This window comes from Bacillus rossius, chromosome 5 (genome assembly GCF_032445375.1).
Source record: "Bacillus rossius redtenbacheri isolate Brsri chromosome 5, Brsri_v3, whole genome shotgun sequence".
NCBI lineage: Eukaryota > Metazoa > Arthropoda > Insecta > Phasmatodea > Bacillidae > Bacillus > Bacillus rossius.
In genome coordinates, this window is record NC_086333.1 from 36,770,124 (window position 1) to 36,782,539 (window position 12,416).

Consider the following 12,416-nt stretch of genomic DNA (forward strand, 5'->3'; position numbering starts at 1 on the left):
CGAGGAGGGTTTATGATGAATGAGATTACATGCTGAACCGTAGTGGCGTAACAAGTGCCATAAATTCATCGAGCAATTTTTGAATTGGAGGGGGGGGGGGCGTAGAGCTGAGAAACAAGGGAAGACTAGACTGTGTCAAAATTTTGCTAATTTGCGCCAGTTTGTATAAAGCAGCATAGAGCACAAAAAAGAGTCACAAAAAGTTTGTCAATGAGCTTGTTTTGACATCGTACGGCCGAAGGCCACCCCAAAGCCCGACCTGCACCCGCCAGTACTCGGCTCCGCTAACGGAAAGCACCCCTAGCCATGGCCCACCTGAGTCAAGTGAGCGGACCGCAGCCTAAGGTAGAGAATAGCGAACCATTTTAATTACGCATGCAACACACTCCCCGTGCCTACAAAATTCCCCACACAATAATAAAGTAATCAGAAACAAACAAAAGCCCCTAATTAATAGAGTGCGCCGTAGGAGTGCCCGGGTCACTCTTGTGTAGCTTTCTACTAAAACAGCTGTGAGTGCAACCCTTGCGGCCTTCAGCCTAAATTCAGTAGTGAAACGTGTGACGTATCGCAAACCGCCCCAAATTAGCATTATCGTTCGCCACTGGAGTAGTTATCAAGAAACAGACAGTCTCCAGCTTGACTCTAATATTCAAGCATATTTTAGACAAACTTATTAAATGTCAATTCTAAAACATATATAGATATTAAGTTAATCATTAAGTTTTATTGTACGAATTTAGAGCCACTTGCTTTTTATTATTAATGTAATTTTTTACGAATAACGGAACTTTAGAAACTCTGGCGCGACAGGGAGCTCACCCCTCCCCTCGCGCCAGGGCCAGACGCCAGTACAGCGCGACTTACGGACCGGGACGGACGCACGTCCCACGGGGAGCCAGCATTTCTTTGTTTCACCGAACGTCCATCTGGTAATTATAGTCACAACCAAAACCTTTTTTTAAATACTCCCCGTGTGCGACCGGCCCTTTTCCGGTGTAGGGCCTAACCCAGCCGCATCAATTTAACACGCCCCACACAAAGCATTACGTGGGGCCGTGCAGTATACGGTACGGGCCGTCTCCCGCCACCCCAGAACTTTAGTTAATCGCCCAGTGCACAGGCACAGGCTACATCCAAGCTTAAACGTGTTTTTAATTTAGTAGCGAGCCGCGGTCCACACAGGTGGGCCCGCGCGCCGCAATTTACGGATTACGAGATTAGCCGACGCTAATCGAACGCTCTCCCTCAACTGCGACTGGCGTGAGGGCTTAATAAGTAAACACACGTAGAGGCACGCAGGTGTTCCTCTCAGATAATGTGTGGAGTGTAATCGTGTACGTAAGAGCACCACAGGGTGCTGTTTTGTCAAGTGTAATTGTAATAATAGTGTAATCAAAACTTCTACGTGTTCCGACGCCTCATTGGCAGTCATGTACCGCCGAGTAGACCTCGCGCCCAATGTAATGAACCAGTGTAAATCGTGAACAATAAAACGTCCAACCCGCACCTCCCGTGCGCGACGTGCGACCCGTAGAACAACCAGAACAGTGTATGTAAATTAACCTAAACAACCCAACCTAATCAGGAAACAAATTCCATCACCACCGACGGTTCTAGCGGGCCACGCTGGGGCAACGAACCCACGACCACCACACGGTTAGACACCGAGCTAGCCTGGCGCCCTCCCGGAACAGAAATCTCTAAGAAAGCCAGCCACCCCGCTAGGACCTGCGCCCGACCTCAAACACGAGACCGCGGCGGACGGCAGTTTATGCTCTTTCCAAGTTCACTTGCCTATCGCCTGGGATTTTTAAAGAAGAAAAAAGTTAGTCATAGTAGATTGCTTTTTGTATACATGTAAAGTGTTTAATCGCTGCTGGTTGATGTGGGCACATTTAGTATCCCAACATGGGGCTTTATATTTTTTGGAAGCTATACCTTTTATTCTAAAAGGCATGAAGGAGATGACTGCATGGAATAGGTTATTATAAAATTGAGAGTATAGGTAGGTGAAGGAAATGTTCTGTAGGGGCGCGCATTGTAACTGTTATCAATGCTTACAGGGAAGTGGAAAATAACGTCCCGTTGGCCTGGGAGGGAAAGAATAATAATTCTGCATGCCTGATTGATTGTCTATTGGGGAGTGGTAACTGCTTATAACAATGGGAATGTGATCGATCACTGCTCCAATTATCTGAAAGGGCATCCCATTTGAATCTATCTGCAAGATCAGACGATGTAAATGACGGGTTGATTACTGTAGGAGCAGTAGCAGGTGTTTCTAGCCATGTGTGTCACTTATCATTTAACAAAATAAGGAAGAAGTATACAAATAGTCGAGTAATTGTATATGTACCAGCTATAAATTGCTTACAAATACTAAACGGTACAATTAGTTTGCAGAGGTATCTAGCAATTCGATATAACGATTAACTACTGGTGAACCACATGCAATATAGCAATTAAGTTTTAGATAATGATAAGGATAAATGAGTAACTACAATAAAATGCTATCGAATTTCACACGACATGAAAACGTCTTGTTCCAAAAATTTAACATGGCAATAAACACTACTAATTTTTCTGACGTAGCTAATGCTCTATAATATTCAAATCGTAATGCTGTTTTACATACTGAATAGCAAGAAGGTAAAAATATAAAAATGCAAATTCAAAATTTTGGTTCGTATTTGTTTGGATACAACCCGTCAAAAAATAATTATTAAATCAAATTTTTTTCTGGTGTTAAAAATTTAATGTTGTACAATTAGTGACATCTTACGATTTTCGTGCATAACGAACAAAATTTGTTGCTAAACTTATAAACCAACCCAGCGGTCATATATAAAGGTCTGGCAATTTACCTTCATTCTCCATCTGCTTAGTGAAGCTCGATCGTGGTGGCCTGCAAACTAACGGAACCAGTAGTAATCGAACCCATTATTAATATAGTTTTGAATGGGAGTTTCATATAAAAGAAAGTATATTTTTTGAAGACTGATTCGTTTTATTGCAGGTCCGACCCCGACAGAAGGATGGAGATGGGGCTGGTGTCACTCGGTCACTTTGCTGATGATTGGATTGTTGCTTTCCCAGTGCCAGCTCCGTAGAAAGAGCAGCCTCTACCTCTGAGGTGGAAGTGGACCATCTGGCCCAGTGTGCCTGACTGAGGACATCACCCATGCAGAGAACTCTGCAGCAAAAACTTAGTGGACTCAGATGGTCCACATGTTGGAGACCCATGGAAATTCCCATAAGCAAGCCTTCTGCACACACTTGTGTATGACAAGGAAACAAGGAAGGCAGGTGGGTTAAGCAATAAATGAATATTTACAGATCAGTGGAAATGCGGATAGTACTTTTATTATAGCACATGGAACTAAGAAATGCTGCTACAAACACACACATGATAAAAAAGAAAACAGACAGGAAAACAGAAATAACAAAGAGATATTTGTATTGGAACACCATGCACTGGTTTCTGGCCTCAGCGGTGGCCCGGACGGGACTGGACACCAGAATGTTGGGACGCCACTTTATCGCTCTCAGAGAAGAAGTTACATCACAAATACAGGTGTGGCATGCTGTAGATGAGCTGGGACCTGGGCTTTAATTAATTAAGGGTAAGGAGGTATGATGTCACTTTTAAATTTCGGTTACAGTTCAGTGTTTTAATTTTTTTGAAAACATTTTATGGGGTCAAACACTTTTTAATTGCTTGTAACTTTGCTGCAGTCATAATTTAAAAAGTTGGAATTGGCGTCGAATGGGCTGACTCTTATTTGAAGTACTGATAGTTTATGCCCGGTTATCTCAATATCTCAATGGGTAACGTGCCTGGAGACAGCAGTGATCGAATTAAAGATGGCAACTACAAAATGATGTTGATTTATTACATAGAAAGTATCTTTAGCATGGTTCTACCACAGCACTCAGACCGTATTGTGTCGGTGCCAGAGCACAACTGTGCATACTTATGTTATATTATGTTTTCGAACTAAGCCAGGGTGTGGCGATGATAATGATTGTTTCTCTGTTATGTAGCACGGAAGTTCGCAGATGATATGAGGGTCCAGTCTTATTGATACATCACGCCCATATAGTAGAGCTCAGCAAACACTACATGAGCGATAGGACACGAAACATTACATGAATATTGCATGATTATGTAAATATTACACACACAGCTGATAGAGAATTTATGCGTGGTTCTGCTGGGTGAGGATGTCGGTCGCCTGACACATTTCGCGAGGGATGGATTCAGTTAAATTACGTTATACGTCAGAACAATGACGACAATACACACCAGAGTAGTCTCTGGCTTTAATCATGGGCGAAAGCTCTCACAAGCACGTTTCTTACATGGCGAACACAACCTAATGCAGAGTCCTATTGTCATGAATTGGTTAGAAAGTTAAGTAGCAAGTTGAAATGTTTAATCCGTAGTTGGCCCAGTGCATGAGATTTTGGGAAGTTCATGAGCAAAGTCTTCTATCTAAGGATAGGTGCGTATACATGGCCTGTTAGCTATAAAGGAAGTAAACGTAAAACTAGCGCAAGCAAACGACAGAATTAAGTTAAGCGGAGGGTTCGGTCAATCTGCACCGAATGTGGGGCTGGCCAGGAGGACGATGAAAAAGGATTGTGAAACTTACACTATGGCGGTTACAGATGGTGAAAGTAAGATGTTGTAGACCCTGTGGTGTGCGGACGCATCTGACCCCTGAGCCGGGCAAGCGACGACTGGCGCGGCTTCGGTAGCCCCGGTCCACCGAGGGCCATGTTTCCCGCGCGAAGTACGAAGAGCACGAGAACCACTCAGGTGGAGATTTGTGGCGTAGTCGCACGGTCAAAAATATTCTTTTAAATATGAAAGAAAAGTGATGACATTATTTTAATTAACAATTTACAATTAGATATTAAAATTACAAGTTCTGGGAACTACATCCGGCGAACGAATACACACATAGTAATGGTTGATGAACACATCAACAGTCTAGCCATGTGGGTGGCTATCGATCCATCGACCTCGGGGTCGTTCCCGCCTCTGCACTCACTTACTATACCTACCGATGCGTTCGTGGTATGCACACGCTACAGGGGTGAGCATCGATGTGGCATAATGGCCTAAGAGTCTTGAGGAAGAAGACCCCAAACAACTGGGATCTCCTATAAGAAGGAATATTTTAAATGTTGATTGTATTATTAAATAAAAATGATTCCTTTTCTATACATTTTAATGTTCAAGCAAGTGTAATTATTTCAAATTTGATTTTTGAGACCAAGTGATTCGTATTAATGTAATATGAATCTGCCCTTTGCTAGACTAGATACTTTGTGAACACTCACTGGGGCATAATAATAATCGGAGTAAACAGTACTCACATGTCATGTACCAATCGCTTTAACCTTTCGAATGCAAGTGAAGTAAATCTTCAATCCCCATTTTACATCCCCACCCAACCTCATTCAGAAATTACATGTTAATAAATTTACTCATTAAAGTTAATTTTTTAATATTTTTAAGCAATATACAGTTTAGTCGTAAAAATTATAAAAATTATACACCTTAACAGCCCTTATGCCACAATTGAATGTTTTCCATAGCAGCTGGAATGAATGGTTCTGGAAGAATTAACAGAGGGCTGGTCATGTTCATGGAAGTTCTCTGGATAGTCTCGTAAAACATGGAAATATTATGCAATCGAATGAAATCTAGTGTTTAAATGGTAATTTATTTTGAATAGACTGGCGTGTTTTAAGTTTTGATTTTCAAATTAGGAAATATGTGGTCTATTCAAGCAGTTAGCCCAGTCGTTTATTACATTGCTTTAAAATTTAATAATCAATCCCAAAAGATTATAATACTGTGTATATAGTTTGACATCCCTCGGCCTATGGTCCCTAATTCCCTGTTGTGAACAATCCTGATTTGCCCGTGTAGCTCTCGTCGGTGAGAGAGTGAGTTCAGGCCAACGTGGCCGGGACCGGAAAATACGGGACCTGGAGGGAACGTTACGTAGGTAGGAGGAACAGTAGATGGTAACAAGGATAATACGATGGTGTCCGTTTTCACGAGCCCCTTTATTCCGTGAATAATCCTGCCGCAGCCTGGCCAGCACGTCGCGGAACGAGCGTCCTCCCCGCCGCAACCCGGACTCCCGGAAATAACTCTTGGCCACAAAATGCGACCCGATGTGACAGAGAATGCAACCCCGTAGCGAATCGTACCGGTTACGAAAGTTCAGCAGTGTTACACAGCACGTACGCGACCCGTCACGTAAGCATAAAAAGTCCAGTAACTACACATACTGACTGAGAGAGTTCGGCGGTTCTAAGAGGCACATACACGGCCTATGACGTATGCAACTGTAGTCCCGAAACGATACGTAATGACAGAGAGAAGTCCAGCGGTACAAAGAATGCTGATATAGAGCAGCTTGACTGCAGAGACAGTCCCGTGACGCTTACACTGACTGCGAACTCGGAGCTAAGATCCACGTCTCCCGAGCGGAGTGGAGCGAGCGCACGTCTGCTAGTCCCCGCGTGTGGTTCGCCACTGCCCTTCTCCGCCCGTCCGCGTGCCGAGGCCCGCGGGCCGCGGAGGAGGGGAGGGAAATCGGCCGGTGTGGGAGAGGCCCGTCTCGCGGTGCGCCATGCTGCGATTACATTACTAACATAGCACTTGAAAGAATCAAAGAATTATTAAAACGACATGACAAGTAATTAATTAATAAGTTACAGATTAAATACAAGCGAAGTATTTATACAGCATTTACATACACTATTCCAGACGTGAGAGTTCTGTTAGGTCACACGTATATATAATTGTGGAGGCTCGTGATTACTTAAAAATGTGCATACAAAACATAACTATTAACAACACCCTGACGTCCGCTGACGTACCAGGGCGCACGCGGGTGCGTCCCTGCTCGTAGCACTTCACAGCCAGTGCACTAGGGGGAACATACCTCCCTTAGGCCCACGTCGGCGGACAGGTACGGCCTCTACATCTAGGAGGGCACGACGACTGTCGTCAAGTTTTATATGTGTAAGCTTAAAGGAAAAGTACCTAATTAAACTTATTCAAACTAAATAAGAATGTTAATGTCACTCCAACCTTTATATTTCCACGAGAATTCGTAAGTTTTTTGTTGTTAACATTTAATTTTACAAGGTAAGTGTAAATATTTTCGTTCCATAAAATTTTGACATGCATTAGTAAATAGGTTTTTTTTTGTGATCTTAATAAGTACTACTATGACATTTCTGCTTAATTCAAATACTTTTTCATATCAAAAATTGCAAACATTTTTCAGGTTTTTCATTGCATTAGAACTAGTAGTAGGTTATATATGCACATTGATGATGCCCATAGTTTCTTCTTTGATCCACACAGGCTACTATGTCGTATTAGTATGTATGCTCAGTATGTGCAACCAGAATGCACCTAGAGTGTAGTGCAATGCAACACTACAAATGGCTGGCATGGCCAATGTATCGATTGTCACCCGAGTGGCTATCGACCAGAGTTGTTTCTTTGTATTAAATTTTGATGTTTTACCTCCTGCGATTGTAAAGCCCAGTTTCACCTGCCAGTACCAGTTCCCGCTGGCAGAATGCACCCCTCACACACTATGCACGAGACAAAAGCGTTACTTCGTCAATTAACAATTCAAGTGCAAAAAATACTAATCACTTAAAATTAAATAAAAAACAGCCAAATTAAAGCTAAGACAGTCGGATGACACTTGCCACCGCAACGCCATCATCTTCTGGCAGTTTTCTTCTGGTCATGATCCTGGGCCGGCACGCTGTTCTGTGGGGAGCCTCTGCATTTTAATGTTCACTGATTCTTCATTCTAATAAATATACTTAGTATAACCTTAACCATCTCTTTTATTTCCCCACGTGTCCCTGGATCATTTCTGAAGAGCTGGGTCTATCCCTAACACCTTTAACTTAACCAACTAACAGGACTGGCCGAAAAATTTATGGATAATTCAGTCGTCATATGCCTGCTGGCCACCATGAAAATTTTAATTGAACTAAAGTAGATTCAAAGCTCGAAGCTGGGTTGAATTAGCATTTTTCGGCAAAATTCTAATTTTGAATTTTGAAAAATAATTTTGCTCCTTTTTTTTTTTTGCTGCTTAAACTTGAATTTTATTTCTGTCTCCTGTACACTTCCACCTAATCTTTGTCAGGCCAGTCTCCCCAATGATGCTCCCAGAGGTAGATCTGATTTTTGCCGAGCCAGTGTGAGTCAGACTGTGTGCTCATTTTATCCCTGCCTTGACGCACGGCCATCGCTTGTAATTCTCCTCCGAGCAGTGACAAGAAGTGCTATGTTCTGCAAGCTATATTAGAGCAGCTAGGTTCTGAGAACCAGCCTTATGCGAGCGATTTTAGACACAATCACGAGTCTTTTGCTCAAGCCCTCGGCACATCGCAGGCCTCTGCCGAGAGAGTTTCCCACTGCCCTAGCACATTTTTCACCCCCCCCCCCCCTCTCTCTCTATTGCCTTTCCATGGAACCTTGCCCAGTTCATTGACCGGCCACCAACCCTGGTTCGCCTCAAGGTTTGAACACTAGTCTGCGAATGTACCGCCTCTGCCCTCTCGTAGCTTATTTCCGAGTTATTTCCCCTGGGTGTTTGAACAACCGCTAAACGCCTGCCTCCTGGCACCTCACGCAACAAGCAGTGCCCCGTAGTTCATTTCCAAGCCACCAGAGTGCTGCACTAGTCCCCTCCATAAGCTCTATGCATCTCGTGCGTGAAATGCACGAGTCGATCTTTTCTTGTTTCGGACACCCCTCAGTAGGTCGCGCTAACATTGGCCAGTACCACCAACTTCGATATATCGAAGACAGTATTTCTCGACCAACCCCTCGAAAATCTTTGAAATCTTTTGGTTCGGAAGCCAAAGTCTCCCCACTTTTTTTCGAAAGTCATCGGCTGTTTCTAATTACGAGTCGCTACCGCCACAAGAGGACTTCGTGCTGTGAGAGCAAACTGACAACATCGTATCCTCGGCGAGCCGCACAAGACTTCTGTCCAGTCGTTGTTCAAATATGTAGTCAGCTAGGCAAGGGATATTGTCCCTATAACTCATTTCTTAATTAGTAATTAGTCAGTCTGCGTGCCTCATAGAAATAGTCATGCTTCGCTAATTTTACTTAATAATATTTTACTAATCATTTTAATTTATGGAAACGTCCGCAACAACCACGTGTTCGCGAGCTTCGCATCCTGGCAGGCTACTTTGCTGACGCTATAAGCCACCTCCCTGTCTGACAGGGTCCAAGGGCCGGATGTGGACTTAACTAGACCACCTTCGAATCCTTCCTCCAGCAAACAGGACGACTAAGGCACCCTGACACCATGTTAACAGCTCACCTTCGGCCAGCTAATGACAAACCTCCAGTCCTCCAAATTTTTTTTGTTATGTCTTCAGAGTAACCATAATATCACGACGTTGAAAAGATAGGAACATCCGAAATTTTTCTTCTCGGGACTTTAATCACTCTAATCACTAACTCTAGGATTGTTTACTTTAACCATTTTTTTGTTTCTGATTCTGTTTTAATTATGTCCAATGAAACTTAATGGTAATTTTCTAATTAGGGCCGGCCCATACTTTAAGTAATGTTATTTTAATATATTTTAATATAATTAAATCCATTTAATATATTTGTCAACTAATCCATTATATGTTGTAATTTTAATATATTTGGCAATACACATATGTAAATTAGGTGACCTTTTTAACCTTTTTGTGGAATCAATGTTTTGTCTACTGATGTTAAAGTAATTAAGAGTTAAATAAACATAGAGGCACTTATATTTAGACAAAATCATTTGGGTTATTATTTTTCCTTTGAAACTAAAAGATCCAACAGTCTCCCAAAGTCATTTAAAGGGGAAATTTAAGTTACACAAATGAAAAAGAGAGAACCTATGTGTAGCAGAGTCGTGGGTTACTAAACATTCGGGGTTGGCCATCTCCAACCAAAACTTCACTTAACGAGATTGCCATTAGAGTCATGTATTCCTTGACGTAAGGTGCAACATGTTTGTGTAGTGTTTCAAATGTACGTGCAATCTTTTTCGGCGCTAGCCATAATTTAAAATTAAAACAGCAACTGCAAATGATCTTATTTATTTCCAGTCTTTGTCTACTACTACTCTAACTTGGAATCGGCCAATATGTTGCTTAGGGAGTGTGAAGCAGTCTACTAGTTTTTTTACCCAGCCACCTACGTATAACCTAAGGGTCTACTGAACCACACGAGGGCCGAAAACCCATGTCACAACCACAGCTAGGTTTCAAGCTATCATGGTGCTCGCTCAGATAGAGTTCAGCCCAACAGGCTCACCTTGGGTCCCAGCTACGAGATCTCGGTTATGGCAATGTGTTTTGTTAATGTTTGAGCAACCGACATTGATTAAAATATAATTTTGTTTAAGTGCGATAATGCTCAAAATATGGCCTGAAGAAAACCACAGTTTACTGCCTGTTTGGCTTGTGGCGAGTAGGAGCTCTATCTACCCTCGCCAGGGCTAGGAACGTCTTGCACCCTGGAGCCTCTCAATATTTTTTCATCACTGACCACATTCTCAGCAATAGTGTCAAATTTTAAATATTCTTTAATCGGCTCCACAGCTGGCAACTCACAGCTGGATTGAATTTACAAACTGCTTAACTTAATCATCTGTGCCTATGCGAGGGACATTCTGTTTAATATGTAATATTAAATTTTCTGTCTCGATGGGAGATGCATTCCAGACCTCTAGTCACCAGGATGTTTGACACTTTCCCCCACACAGGCCTCCACGTAGTTGATCAGTGTACCTAAATCTAATTTAATTTAATACGACCTGGGGAATTTCATGTCCCGCTTTTCAGCCCATGTGGCATTTATCGAATTTAAGGGTCAGATATGTATAGGATGGTTATGGCGATATTCCAAGACATTCGGGTAAGGTAGCGAATAAGCACTGCCATGTTGGGATACAACTATAACCTAACTCGCAGGCCATATTCCAGAATGTTTCTAAATTTAATAGCAGTAAGGTAACAGAAAAACAATCATTTTAATCAACGATGCCCTGCACCAGGCTATAAATTGGTTCTAAACAACATTCTGGCTAATGTTTCAGATCCGTCGATACAATTAATTATTACAAAAAAAGTCCTAGAGATAACAGCACTATCACCCAAAATTGAAGCATCTTTCTAGCTGTCTGAAATACTTTTTAATTTGCGATTATATTATGTTATGATTATTAAAATGTACAAAAAATTTTTCAGGGTAATTGCGCTACCATAAACAATATGTTTGGAACGTCCACCGATATTAACGAAATTGTATATATACAAGTTAATGGCGCCAGACATGGGTCCACCATCTGGACGAAATCATTGAAAAAGTGGTCTCTGCACATGTGCAAAATTTGGGCAACAAATAGGTCACGGATATGTCACAAAAATTCATTCCCTAAAAATAAGGTACTGCCTGTGTCCTTTTGTGCACTAAAAACACATTTTGGGTACAGGTATAGCATAATCAACAACTAAATATTTATTTTTTGCATCTTGAGATATCAGCCTTATTGCACCGTACTTGATTATGTATCCTTAAATTGTTTATTCTCATGAATCTCCAAGTGCTATTGGGGGACAGCCACTAAGCTTAAGTGTTATATGTAGTTTCATGTATGTTCAGTCAAGCCGCAAGTCATCACTGCCATCTATGTGACTCTATGTTTTGTTTTACAAAAATTTTATTTCAATGCAGCACATTGCCATTACCTGCCCCATAAGCAATATAACTTAAGGCCAGAGGACCAAGTGATCACCCAGCTGGTGCCAGCTAATGGTACACAGTGAGGAATCTAGGTCACACCACACAATTGGACACCTACAGCGAGTGTCAAGAGTGATGGGTAGCTTAATCCTTCCTACCCTCACACTGAGCGTGACTTCGGCCGGATGTCACCCGAGCCGAGTCGAGCCGACCCAAGGTTAGTAAGGAGTGCTTGCCTCGTTCCCATAAGGACAATGTAGACAGCCCTACACTGCGCTATAACATTATCTGCATCCCAGTCGCACCTGGCTGCGACACATTACCTGCTTTCTGACGGCTTTCCCTCATCAACTCGGCTCATGTTACTTTTAAAAATACCTTCACGTGCCTGATAAACAAGAAATATATAATTTCATGTATACTTGGCCGACTAAGCTATACAATGAACCAAATTGTACACTATTTTCGTTGTTGCGAAACGATCTCTTTACAAAACTACTTGCACTACAGTGCAGTACAGGTCTTCCAGTGTGACATATACACATCGAAAAATCTGATACTATTGTTTTCTGAAGGATGTTTTAAATTTTTCCTTTACATT